This window comes from Triticum urartu, chromosome 2A, assembly GCF_056163025.1.
Source record: "Triticum urartu cultivar PI428250 chromosome 2A, HENAU_Tu73, whole genome shotgun sequence".
Lineage (NCBI taxonomy): Eukaryota > Viridiplantae > Streptophyta > Magnoliopsida > Poales > Poaceae > Triticum > Triticum urartu.
Genome location: NC_141874.1, coordinates 171959441 through 171973528, shown reverse-complemented (window position 1 = coordinate 171973528; position 14088 = coordinate 171959441). Strand labels below are relative to the sequence as shown.

Here is a 14088-nt window from a genome sequence, read left to right as displayed (position 1 = left end):
ACTACTACTACTGTACTTCTCACAAACACAACTTATTATCATAAGTCTCCTTCTCCTTGGGGCATTCTCTGGCAAAATGCCCCACTCCATTACAACGAAAACATATTATTTCTGACAAGTCTCGAGGTTTCCTTTTTGGGCAACCGCTGGAGTAGTGCCCTGCCTCCTTGCACCTGAAATAGGTGATATGACTCAGGTCCTTCCTGGAATCCAATCTATTTCTCTTCCTGGATTTTTCCATTCCAATCAGGGCTTCTATTTCCTATGGGTCATACTCTACTTGCTCTGTCGGGAATTCTACTAGATCCCCATCCAGACAATTCTGGGGGATGTGTACTTCTTCTCCACATGAATAGCATGACTTGATGCAGGGTTTAATTGGGTCTGCTTTGGGTGTGTCCTCCACCTCTTTCTTCATCCCATGTCCTTCTAAACTTTCCATGAGGACTCCTTTCATTGCTTCTTTCTTCTGCTGGATGGTTCTTTGTACCATGGGGTAAATGTGACACTGAGCAGGGTAGTGGGTAGTCCCTTCATATAAGAAACAAGTGATCTGCCTAGTTGGGTGACTTCCTTCACAATTAGGGCATTCGTCCTTGTGTTCTTTATAGCTGTGTCCTATTTCTCCACAAAGCTTGCATGCACAATGCTTCTTAATATCATTTCCATAAAGCTTCAACTTCTGGGACACAAACCGAGACTTTGGCAAAGTCAACTTAAATTCTTTCCAAGTGGTTACTCCTTGCCACCCATTGATGGTTTGATACATCTTCCGCCAGGTAGCAGCACCTCTTTCAAAGCACTGAAGAGCATGCTGGCAAATATCCTTTCCGGCTATAGTGTTATTCTTCATATGATCTTCCATGTTCTGAATCCATCTGTCTGTCTCCAATTGAGTCATCGGTCCAGAAAATATGAGTTCATCTCCATTCATCCTCTATTGGGTCCATGGGTTTTGGGGTGAGATGAGAGAGAGATGGAGAGGTTTGCACACAATACAAACAATGGTTTTTAAGAGACAAATTTTTATTTTGTGGCTGTCAGGAAAACATCAAACAAATGACACCTCACAAACGTTGCATCTAACGTAGGTATATAACAAGGGTTTGGTCTTCTAAAGGTCAACAAATCTTCAAGATCGACAAACTCTTCAAGTCTTGTTCATGTCTCCAATGGCGTCTTCCGATCGTGCTTGTCTTTGTCAAGTTCTTTTGCCAGATCATCTCTGTTGACACGAAATCTCTCATGACGTCCTTTAGTATTCTGGAGCTGCATTCCTAACTTCTAGGTTTCACCATCCTTGGCATGAACCATGATCCTACTGTCCTTCAGTTCCTGACGAATCTCCGGTGTCTCGAGGTTTTTCTCCACCAGCTTGGCTACTTTCAGCATCTGGGTCCTGAGTTCTTCACGAATTGCTTCCTTGTCTAATACGACTTCCTGGAGCTCCATCTTAAAATTCTTGATGTACTACTCCAGATCCTGGTGATACACCGGCTAAGGTTAAAACTTCATCTTTTGCTGATAGATGCTTAGCTCAGCTCGGTGACCATAGTATCAGTGGCGATGACATCACAGATAATCGTGTTTCTGCCCTTGTCATTGCCATGAGCTATCTTCCATAGTTGATATCTCCTACCTTAGGATTTTCTTGACAAAAACTTTGAGTTCTCATGCTCCATATTCTGGTCTTTCTCCGATACACCTTGATCTCGGGTATTGACGGCTTCCATAGTCTGAAAAATTCCAATAGGGTAGCCTTCCTAGGTCATACAAATCTAGAAATTCTACACGGCCTTCAAATTCTCCTAGTCTTCGGAGTCTTCAACCGTTGCAGTTTCCTTTATTATAATGCACGATAAAATCCTCTTCATTCAGAAGTGGTCTTAGTTGTCCGATATCTTGTACTTCTTGGAGTGGTCTCATCAGTCGAATCTCCGTGGTCAAAAGGGGAAAGGTGTATAGTATAATTTAAAAGGGAATATTTGAATAAGCTCACAAGAGAAGAGAGGTAAAAGATCTTTCTGAAAAGGAAGTTGTAGAGAAAAAATTTCCTATGGGCTTGCCAGTTTCTAGGGTCACATCCTACAGTCAACATGTGCTCTGATACCATCTTGTAGCGACCCGACCTCAGACGATCAAGTCTCTGTACTTAAGTGTCATCCCTGGATCGGTATGCTGACACACAGTACTTGAGGATTTATAACAAAGGTAAATCACATGTATAAAATAACGTAAATACTATTACCTCAATCCAAATAGCGGAAGTAACAAGGTTGTGGATTTCCATCAACACCAACGGCAAAGTTGAGTGTAGAAATCGTAACCCTAACGTATCACTTACTCGTCATAAGAAAATCCTGCAACATGAGACGTTGCATCCACAAATGGCCAGTACATTGAATGTACTGGCGAATTCACACCATAGGATAATGATGAATAATAACTATCACTACATGCATATTTGGCTGGTGGAAAAGCTCTATGGTTATAATGTTTTTGCGAAAAGCCAAATTTTCCCTACTGCAAAGGAATACATTTTATTTAACTACAAAGTTGGTTGAAAACATTGAGAATGGTAAACCCCACCTCAATCCCAATTAAAAGGTAATTAATAACCCAACAAAATCAATTTAGAGTGATGAGATCAACATGATAATCCAAGAACCAGATACTCAAGATGTCCATAACCGGGGACACGACTAATCATGATTAGTTTGTACACTCTGCAGAGGTTTGTGCACTTTTCCCCACAAGACTCGATCTCATCCGTTGGATTTCTCGCACTACATGGTGTTTGAGAAATGGATGACCGAGACACGGTCTTTCAGAAGCGTTAGCACCTTACGATGGGTAGACAGTACCACCTACATCCCCTACATCTGCTAGTCTACCACTGTAAGAGTTCACACTACTTAATCAACTATGCTAGAGCCCATAATAGCTTGTGGATACACACGGAAGTTTCTAGCATGAATAATCTCATGATCCCTTTGAGCCTGGGTGGCAGTCCATAGGAGAATCACACGGTACCCCAGGATTTCCAAAAATACAAGCAATCACTGGATTCCCCAGGTTCCTCAATCCACCCGGATGTGTATTAAAGTTACCACCTTAAGTTAACCATTAATTAACCACTCACATATGTCATGGATACACTCACCCAAACCATGTCTACGAGCATATCATAGGAATATAAGCAACGTAGAAGTAACTCCCAAGGTTTGAATGCAGGGCAATAGGTTCCTACCTCATCAACTACTTCCCAAAGCACAGTTTAATCAAATCCTAACCATGCAATTGTTTGAGGATGAAACTAATGCGTAAAAACTGGGTATGAAAGGGATATGATCAAAGTGTGAACTTGCCTTGTACTGTTGATGAAGATGATTCGCACTCATAACTCTTGATAGTTCTTGTGATGGCCTGGCTTATTAGGGATGATAGACTACTCATATCAAAAAGGAATTCCTTCTTTTCCGGGAGCCCATTCGTACAGAACTCCAAAGTTAAGCGTGCTCGGCTTGGAGTAGTGTCAGGATGGGTGACCGACCGGGAAGTTGCTCCCGGGTGCGCATGAGTGAGGACAAAGTGCACAGAAAAGACTAGTATTGATCTGTGGGGCCAGTCTAGATCTCGCCAGGAGTAACGACCACCGGCGGGTGTGTCCGGGGCGTTACAGTTCTACTCGTCACACTCCGTTCAATCTATCGTGAGCAAGCAATAGTAACCACACATAAGCAATCACTCAAAAGATCGGGAAGAATGAAGAAGACAATTCGGAAAACATCAAAACCAAGCAAATAACTCTTGCAACATAAAACAATTTCTAATAGTACCAAAATTATGTGAATTTGGCCTTATCAGAAAGTTTAGGTCAAGAGCTTCGATTTGCAAAAAAACAATTAAATCGGAGTTATAAAACTCAAGTTATGATCAAAAGAAGTTTGAATATGAATCTGAAAAAATTTCAAAATTTCAAAAAAATTGATGTGACACATTCACTCGATAGGTGAAAACAAGACAAAACTATAGGCGCTGATTTCATCTAATTTGGATGAATGAGTAAAAAGTTATGGCTATTTGAAAAATCAGAGCCAAGCTGTTTTACGGAAGAAAATATGTATGGCTAAAAGAATTCTATGTCTAATGTATAAATACAGAGACTAGTTGATAATCTAATTATTCTACCGTACTAGTCCAGAAAATAATAAACTACGGAATTATATAAAAAGAAAAAAAAAGATACCTTTATAAGGCAGAGAAAAGACAACTTCGGAGAGAAGAGACAATTTCCAGAAGTCGCGCCGGAGAGGAGAAATATATTGTTCTTAAATGAATCTAGTCAAACCAAAATATTGATTTAACCCGAATCGAATGATTTTTGGAGGCTCTATGGGTCTATATTTATAGGTGGAAAAGAGGTTTAGAGGTCAAAGGCTAGGCAATGTGGGACTAAACGTAGACGAAATAGAAAAGAAACAGAGAAGGCGCGTCGCATGGGCCTAAACGCATAAGACGGTTCGGCCGGCCGCGCAGCTGCAGTTTTTTTTAAATAAAATTCGGCCTAAAAAATGAAAAGGCTGGCTAGGCCTGGCCCACATAGGAAAAAAATGGGGCACCCGCTGGTACTATGATGTGCACCTCGGCGGCAGTTAGTGATAGGCCACATGTACAGTTTTTTAAATAGAAACAGAAGGATTACCGAATAAAGAAAATAAAATAAAATTTTATATAGGCATACTATATATCAAAATATTTAGAAAAAGATTTTCTACACGAAGAACATTCTTTTAGAGTCAAATAAAATCCACACAAATTCAAATAAAGCAAAAAGTGCTACTGCTCTAGTAAAATACAGTAAAAATCATTTTAATAAATACCAAAATTAATTCAAATTTATTTCTCTCCAATTTTCTGATGTAGCGAATCATGTTACCCTATTTTCCATATATTTTTATTTTGAAAAAAAATGTTTGAATAAAATCCAAATAACTCCAAATGGAAAATAATTTCAAAAGGACTTTGAATTTAATTCTTTTAAAACTTCCAACTCATATTTCATATATTTTGAAGAAGTCATATTATATTCTCTCGTGAAAATCATTGAGTTGCTTAAAGTTTCTGAATTTGAAATATTTTCAAATGAAATTCAAATGTTTTCAAAAACCCTTGTCATTTAAATAAATGGAAGAAGTCATGTCATCTTCTCTCTAGGGTTTTGCGATGAAAAGAATTTGAATTCACGGAGATCAAAATGCAGAAGGAAAGTTTGGGAAAGTCCTTTTATTCCCTCTCATTTAACTTTCAAAAAGTTTCGAATTTCACTCACTTTCAGTCAATCAATCACAGAGCAATCAAAACTATCTATTTATTATAACATTCCAAAATTTAGAATTTTGGGATGTTACATACTACCTAACTCCTGGGTGTAGGGGCCACTTCGTTGTGGAGCGGCAGAGTTCTTCTTCAGGGTGAGCGAACGTACTGTTGTTCCTCGGTGTTCTTCTTCGCTGCTGCAATTGATCTGGTGGCATCTTCTTCATCTCGCTGAGAGAGGTTTGCTATTTTCTTTTTCCCCTTCTGTTGGTTGATCTCCAAGGTTGCGGATTTTCCGTTCAACTGGCCTTCATTTGCCATTGCTTGTCTGTTTTAGATTCTAGGTCGACGAACAGGGGTTACATCTTGTGTCACGGAGGGGAAAGATGCGGTTCTGATGGATCACCTCGACCACTTTTCAGACCTCAAAGGATGAAGATGTTCTGCTCGCGCGGCGCATGACCGGACGTCAACTAAACAGGGTGGTTGCGCTCGCTACACACCTAGTGTTCGTCGAAAAGCCACAAAGGTGTGGGCTGCAGCTCGCAACCGCCGCCATGAGAGATCTCACGTCCTGCCTCAGCCAAACCGGCATTCAAGTCGCCCACCCCTTCTCCTCAAGCGCCCAGAGCATGCTGTAGTGCGCCTACCTAGCCCACCTGCGCGGCAAATCCTGCAGGGTCACCGGCTGCCAAGGTAGACCTCGTTTGCTTGGTTGACTTTAAACCATGCTTGCTTTAGATATGTCTGGCATTTATGCATCTGGGCCTATCATTGATCTATGACAAGGAGATAATGTTTTTATCTTGTGATTTGTAGTACAACTGTTATGTTAGCTATGTTCTTCAGTCAACTGTGTGTCAAACTGTTTAGGTACCATGAATATCGTTTTTTACCCTATCCATGTTTGCCTGTGATTTGCTTCCTATCATGCCGTTTAGCTCCTTTGGTCTACCAATTTGCCTTTGCTGATTGTAGTTGACACACGGCACTGCTAATGTTTGAGAAATGCCTTTAAATAATGCGCCTGACATAATTAACAACCTATTTACATCGTCATTGTGTCGTTACAAAACTCTAAAAATTTTCCGACCTGCTGTTGCACATATGCTTTGCTCGATCTGAACCCGTCGCTGATAAAGCATAATACATTTCTATGGTTATGTTTCTTTGGTAGTAAGATATTTCCATGTGTTCCTCTTGTTGTATAGATGACTTACCACTCTACATATTCTAAATAGATGAAGCGTTCTGTCACGATTAGGCCATAGCCTCCGCTTAGCGCCGTTCTTGCTGAAGTTGGTTTACCGGAGGTGAAATACAAGACCTGCTCATATTCCCGGGGCCGGGTGGTGGCTACTGCTGTCTTCTGACCATCACGATCGCATTCGTCTGCACCAGCACCACATATGAGGATCAGTGGTGACCCAGCTGTGGATGCCAACGAGGCCATACAAAATGCTGCTACCAGCTGCTTGGAACATCTTCAGGACACCATGGATATTAAGTTTGATTGCCCTCAGATGCAGAAAATTAAGGCCAATATAAGCTACATGTCCAACACTGTTGCCGAGCAGGCCAGGGAGATCAGAAAACTGAAGGCTAAGGTGGAAAAAAAGAAATCTCCAAGTCAGGGCCATTGCAAAGGGCTGGGGGTCACTTGTAGATGACATGCTCGGTTCTGCAGGGCGTATTGACAAGATGGCGGTCAACTACCTGCCTACAGGATCCTCTTCTGTTGTAGATGATGTGGCCTGGGATTGCAACCATCTTTCTCAAGAAGCTGACAACCTTGCCTATCTGTCTGCCATGTCAACTGATGCAGTCAAAAGCGTTGGTGATTACCCATATGATACTGAGTCCGACTTCTCTGAATGTGACGAGTTTTCTGGTTACTACCCTTCTGACCATGAGGGCCATAACAGTGGTTACTACTCGTCTGACCTCGAGAGTGCTTGCGGTGCAAACTGCTTGTACGACGAATTTCTCAATGATGGATCCGACTGATGCTTCGACCATGTGAGAATGCGAAAATTCTTTTGGTTTGTCAAGTAATATCAGCGTATCTAGCCCTGTTGCCTCTACAGAAATGTTATAAAGTACCGTGATGGCAACCTGCCCTACCCTTATTGTAAATTATGTATGGTCGATCCTATGAGACAATCCTTGATGGTTGTATGATCGATGCTACTAGACGGTCCACCCTATAGTAATTGTAAATTATGAACCAATTAAGCTGTAGATGTGATGTTGGTTTTCTAATTTGTTTACTATACTGTATCTACTGCTTTGTTTCATGCGTGCATTTTCTTATGTCTTCAGAATTCTGCCAAGGTCATCGATAATACACCGTTTTGGACTACTCTTGTTCTTTAAGTATCAAAATTGAATTCATGACTTAGGCTGATGACATATACTAACTTCATACTCCCTCCGTTCCGAATTACTTATCGCAAGTATGTATGTATCTAGATGTATTTTAGTTCTAGATACATCCATTTCCGCGACGAGTAATTTGGAACGTTCCGAATTACTTATCGCAAGTATGTATGTATCTAGATGTATTTTAGTTCTAGATACATCCATTTCCGCGACGAGTAATTTGGAACGGAGGGAGTACTTTATAAAAAATGTAATTTTTGGCCTACTCACACGTTGGTTTCCTTATTTTCAGGGGGCGCTCACGCTTGTCTGGTCCATGTGTGGCTGGCCTTCCCAGCCCAGCCCAACAGATGGAAATATATATACCAACTTTCACGGTTCCGACCACTCCACCCTCCCTGCTTCTCCCGTTTCAGACCTAGCCGCCAGCAGCATCCACACTTCCTCTGCACAGATAAACAAGAAGGGTATCTGGCAAAAGGACGATGAACGACTTCTACGTATCAGATGAGGAGTTGCATGTTCCGTTCTTGCCTCAAGTTTGCCCGTTTGCTGGTGATATGTTAGTTCTATACTGCAGATCTTCTCTGGTTTAGACACACGACTAATGGTAGATTCCTCGATCTGTCCTGCTCACCAGCTCTCTCCAAGATGTGTGACCGTAAGCCGACGGTATATATTGGACTTGGCTCTAAACAGGCTTGGTCTTACCATAGAAAACACCAAGGTGACTGATGCTGGAGATGGAGAATTGTATGCATCGATTTCTCTTCATTTGAATGCTGACAAGAGCAGGCACACGTCAGAGCCAGCTGTGTTCCATGGGGATTATGCTATAACAAAGGAAGCTGCTGTAGAATCGGCTAGCTCAACAGTCCTGACCTATCTAAAAGACAAATCCATGGTCATTGCTGATGATGCAAATTACCATGTAAAAGTTTGTTGGCGCAAGCTACTTGTAGCTTCCTCATGGGCAATGCTCTTTGAAGACCAATCAAAAGACTTAAACGTGAAGATGTCCATGATGTCTAAAGAGATTGATGTATTAAGCAACTACCAATATGCGAACAATGCTTCCCCATTGCAATTAGTAACACCCTGCCTTGTCTTTTTGAAATTTTCTTGTTTCATTTTAATGCACCATCCATCATTGCAACTTGTGTATCTGCTAGGAAGTGTGTCTGTTTGCTAAGAAGTGTGTTCTTCTCATGTTTTTTCTCATATGTGCTGGTTCGTTTCGTAACTATTGTTGCACATTATGATATAACTGCTTGATGTACCAGTTGGTAATTCTCCTGGTCAGGGTTACATACCAAGCATACGTGTTGTCAGTCCATCTGTTGTACTGCTTTCAGATAGTGTTCGTTGATGCGTTGCTACTAATATTGATCCCTTCTTAGGACGTGCAGAGCACGACCAACCAGCAGATGACACCTCCTCCCAAACTAGATGGGATAAGGTAATGTTGATAAACCTTGCCTCCCTAGGCTTTAGTTGTTGCACATACCAGATCATTAAACTATTCTGAACTGTTGAACAACAAACAAGCTGGGAAACAATCTGTGTGCAATGCTCACAAAAATCTATTTGGAAAACGCAAGCGCGACTGCAAAGAGTAAAGAGGTACTTAAAAACAAGTGATGTCTTCACAGTAATTTTCATGTACTTTGATATGTGACTTCTCTTTGGCATTCTTGTTCGTTAGGTTCGGTTGAATCACCAGGTGCGACACAATGGTCGTCTACTATATCTCCCAAGATGCTGTTAGTTGTGTCCTTTTTGTAATCACGATATGTACTGAGCACTTGTTCTTCTATTCGTATGACTAAATGGACTATTATGCTGGTTATGTGAACTACATGACACTTGTGCTTTCCACATGTCTTGCTTGCTTATGCGTATGACTAAATGGACTATTATGCTGGTTATGCAAACTGCATAACACTTGTGCTTTCCACATGTCTTGCTTGCTTTGCAGAAGAAAAAAGAACAAACCTTTGTATGATTCTGATGATTGTTGTTCTCTATATCTGGTCCTTCTCCCAACATGTGCAAACTGATTTGTATTCTCCTTGATGCTTGCACCTCCAAAGGCTTGGAACAAGATATCTGTGGGACAAATTTCCAATGAGAGCTGCTCAGGTGCCTTAAGCACATGTCTTCTACGTTTTTAGTGAGACTTCTACCGGTAGCCGCCTCCTCAACATCGAACAGTTGAAAAAATTGAAATCCGAGGCGAGTTTTCAAATGTAAATTTTATGATGCGGGGACGTTTTTCTTACCAGCAGCTGCTAAGATTTTATTACTCGTTTTTCGTAGCATCTGATATTGACTTTAGTAGCCAAACAACTACAAAAACAATAGAAGGCAGTGTTTTTAGGCAATACAATGAGAGGCAAATGAGATACTTAAAAAATTAAAATGCACCCGAACCTCGTGGGCCGGCCCAGGAGATGCAGAAACGCTCCACCGGCTCGATCCGGTGCGGGGCTATTTCTGTCATTCTCCCATCTTATACATAGGTCAATCTTAGGGATTTACACGCTCTCTCGTCCACATCGTCTTATCCTCCTGCAGTTGCATCGTCTTCTCGACGTGGCGGCGTTGTCTTGAACCGACCTCCGCAGCGCCTCTTCGATTCGCCCTGCGTAGCTCAACTCCACCGACCAGGCCAGTCCTCGCTTATGCACGGTCATACACCGTTTTTATTTTCCCCTTTGGACTCTAAATATGTGCCCGCATCTGTGACGCCCTCAATTCAATCATACACTAATCATACACGCAAATGTGTACGATCAAGATCAAGGACTCACGGAAAGATATCACAACACAACTCTAGATACAAATTAAAATAATACAAGCTTTATATTACAAGCCAGGGCCTCGAGGGCTCGAATACATAAGCTCGAAAACACAAGTCAGCGGAAGCAACAATATATGAGTACAGACATAAGTTAGACAAGTTTGCCTTAAGAAGGCTAGCACAAAGGCATCTACGATCGAAAAGGCAAGGCCTCCTGTCTAGGAGCCTCCTAACTACTCCTGGTCGTCGGCGGCCTCCACGTAGTAGTAAGCACCCTCGGTGTAGTAGTAATCGTCAGTGGTGCCGTCTGGATTCTGGGCTCCAGCATCTGGTTGCAACATCCGGAAATAAAGGAAAAGGGGAAAAAGAGGGAGCAAAGCAACCGTGAGTACTCATCCGAAGTACTCAGCAAGCAAGGATCTATACTACATATGCAACATTATCAAAGGAAGGTTGTATATGTGGACTGGGCTGCAGAAATGCTAGAATAGAGAGAAGGCCTAGTCCTATCGAAGACTAGCATCTTCTGGAAACCACCATCTTGCAGCAACAGAAGGGAGTAGGGTAGCATAAAGTAAAGTAGTAGTAGTGTTATCAACCTCAGCCAGAGATCCTTTCTCGACTCCCTGCGAGAAAGCAATCCCAGATCCATACTATCCAGTTATCATCACAATCCATGACTCATCTCAAGTATCCAGTTCTAGTTGTATCGATCGGGATACAACTCCAAGTGTCCGTTACTGTAGGACAGGCTATCGATAGATGTTTTTTTCCCTACAGGGGTGCACCAACTTACCCACCACGCTCGATTAACTCCGGCCAGACACACTTTCCTGGGTCATACCCGGCCTCGGCCAAACAATACGCCGCAACCCAACCTAGGCTTAATAGAGAGATCAGCACGCCGGACTAAACCTATGCCCCCAGGGGTCATGGGCCATCTCCCCAGAAACTCCTGCACGTTGCGAGGGCGGCCGGTGCGCAGACCTAGCTACCTCCTTCAAAAAGGTAGGTGCTTACGCAGTCCAACCCGGCGCGCGCCGCTCAGTTGCTGACATCTATTAAGTTTCGGCTGATGCATACGACGCAGAACGCCCATACTATGCCCACGTGATGGTTAGTGCTATCAAGCCAGAGGCCCCTCGGATCAAATATCCAAATTGTAGTGGATTAGGAACGCGCGGTAACAAACAGAGACTCACGAAAGATGTGACCCCGTCGCCCCGTCTCGAAGACTTGCGGCAAGGGCTAAGAATGCCCGGCCACGCCTCGTAATTATCTCACGGGCACCCTCCAGGTCAACCCGTCTCCACATCACTCGCGGGTACCCCTCAGGGTCGACCCACCTTTCCAAGTAACAGTTGTAAAGTCCAAGTATCCGTGTGCCCAAACATCAAGGGGAAAACCCGAGGAATCACCCTCGGTAAATTCCACTCGATGTAATCATCAAGGTGAACGTAAGAGGATCCACCCTCGAGGTTCACACTTGAGGGGTTGCACGACAGAGCCGTATCGGAAGTGGTTAAGGAGGAAATCACCCTCGATGACCACGACCGAATAGCTACACTACAGGGTTAACATCAGAAGTGCTGATGAGGTCTCACCCTCGGTACTCGATAGTAACCCAGTAGTGTCGAGCAACTAAGGGGAAAGTGATGTGCGATGCCGGGGCCCGATCTTCGATCCCGTTGATCGGGTCTTCGATGATGAAGTAGGGGTAACAAGGGCAAGGTGGGGTCACTGATGGATCACTAACCAACCTATACTAAGCAGTTTAGGATAAGCAGGTAGGTAACAATAAGCTGGTTACAAAAACAGGCTATGCATCAGAATAGAAGCAAACAATAACAGTAGCAAAATCTAATGCAAGCATGAGAGAATGGAATGGGCGATATCGGGATGATCAAAGGGGGGGCTTGCCTGGTTGCTCAGATAAGGAGGGTCATCGATGACGTAGTCGAACATAGCGGCATTGGCGGTCGCCACGGGGTCTACCGAAGAAAAGAGGGAGGAAGAAACAATAAATACAGAGCAAACAAAGCATAACAGGACAACATGCAGAGCTAGACGTGTTCTAACGCGGTGCTACACGATACCGATGAAAGGGGAAGTCAACCGGGAATGTTTTCCCGGTTCCGGACCTGTGTCAGACAGATGACCGGAGAGGGAATGTTCCATGTTCAGCATGCTAGGGGCATGTGACAGATGAACGGACCGCGTATTCGGATTCGTCTCGTCGTTCTGAGCAACTTTCATGTATAAAACTTTTTCATCCAAGTTACGGATTATTTTCTATTAATTTTCAAAGCTTTAAGCAAAATCCTGAAAATCGCTCAAATTCTGCAAAGGCTGAGAATTCGTCAGTTTTAAACATTTTTTAGCTGTTTTCAAAAGGCTACAACTATAAATCTGTACCTTCTATGATTTTGTGCCTTATATAAATTTTGAACATTTTTCTTTGATCTATAAGATAGTAGCACTTTCATCTCTACTAGAGTTCATTTGCTTGGTCATCAACAGCACTAAAGTAGTTATGAAAATAAAGCTGTTTTCGGTTTTTCTATTAACAAAACATTAAACTTTGTGATTTTTGTAGGAATTAAACCATGCATCAAAAGGATTTGGTCCAATGGGATAAAATGGAGTTTGCCAAGTATACTTTCTACTCATATTTTTTAAGGCCTGTTAGTAGTTGTCTAACCATAGTTTAGGGGCAGTCGAGGGGGTTACTTGATGTAGAAATTGAAAAACTAGCTAGCGCGGCTACAGTACTAACAGTAGTATAGGCAGAGTAGCGGTAGCAAGAAAAGAAGCAGCAGAAGTGTTGCAGCAAGCAGAGCAGCAGCGCGGGGAGCAGCGAGCAGCGTCAGGCGCGGTGTCGCGCGCGCGGACGGCGCCGGCTAGCGGCGGCGGGGCGGCAGCGGCGTAGTGGCAGCAGCACAGAGCAACGGCAACAGGCAGAGCATGGGCCGCGGGCGTCGGCGGCAACTACAGCAGCAGCAGAGCGGGTCGCAGCGGGAGGCACCGGACGACGGAGCAGCGCGCGAGCGGCGCTAGCAGCAAAGTGATGGGGCTAAGCGCGTAAGAACTCTACGGGTGCACTGAGCACGTCAACAAGCTCGGTTGAGCTCGACGGCAACCGCATGGACGGCGGCGAGCGGTGCGATGGTTCGGTAACGACGGAGATGACACGAAGAGCGAGCTACAGCATGGGGTAGAAGCAAGGGAGAGAGGGGGCGGTGCTCACAGCGTCCCTGCAGAGGTGCTAGAATGGGCTCGGGGAAGAGCTCGCCGGAGCGAACCGTCGACGGTGTCCGTCGGGCCAAGGAGGACACCGGTGGCGGGGACGGCGTCGCAGGGGCGTCCGTCTCGAGCTAGTAGCAGATGACGACGTGGTAGACGGCGGGGAAGCAGGCGGACAAGGTCCTAGGGCACGGGGGTGACGAAGAGCGCGTGGGTGACGGCGACCATGGCGACGGCGGGACGTGGCCGAAGTGGATCTGGAGCCGAAGGGCGAGGGGCGTGTGAGGGAGGGAGTGGGGATTAGGGTTCGGCGATGGGAGGGGGGCGCCGGGGTTTTGTAG

At 43.9% G+C, this 14088-nt stretch overlaps 1 long non-coding RNA gene and 1 pseudogene across 1 annotated transcript; one reads left to right on the top strand and one right to left on the bottom strand.

The window, feature by feature from the left end:
- The first annotated feature begins 6560 nt into the window (after positions 1 to 6560).
- Positions 6561 to 7599, top strand: LOC147984416 (uncharacterized; annotated as a pseudogene).
- Positions 7600 to 10541: 2942 nt separating this feature from the next.
- LOC147984415 (uncharacterized) lies at positions 10542 to 14072 on the bottom strand. Its single transcript, XR_015615983.1, has 3 exons — positions 13752 to 14072; positions 12425 to 12495; positions 10542 to 10832 (listed from the first exon to the last, which is right to left on the bottom strand). It is a non-coding gene; the product is annotated as an uncharacterized LOC147984415 (long non-coding RNA).
- Positions 14073 to 14088: the final 16 nt, after the last annotated feature.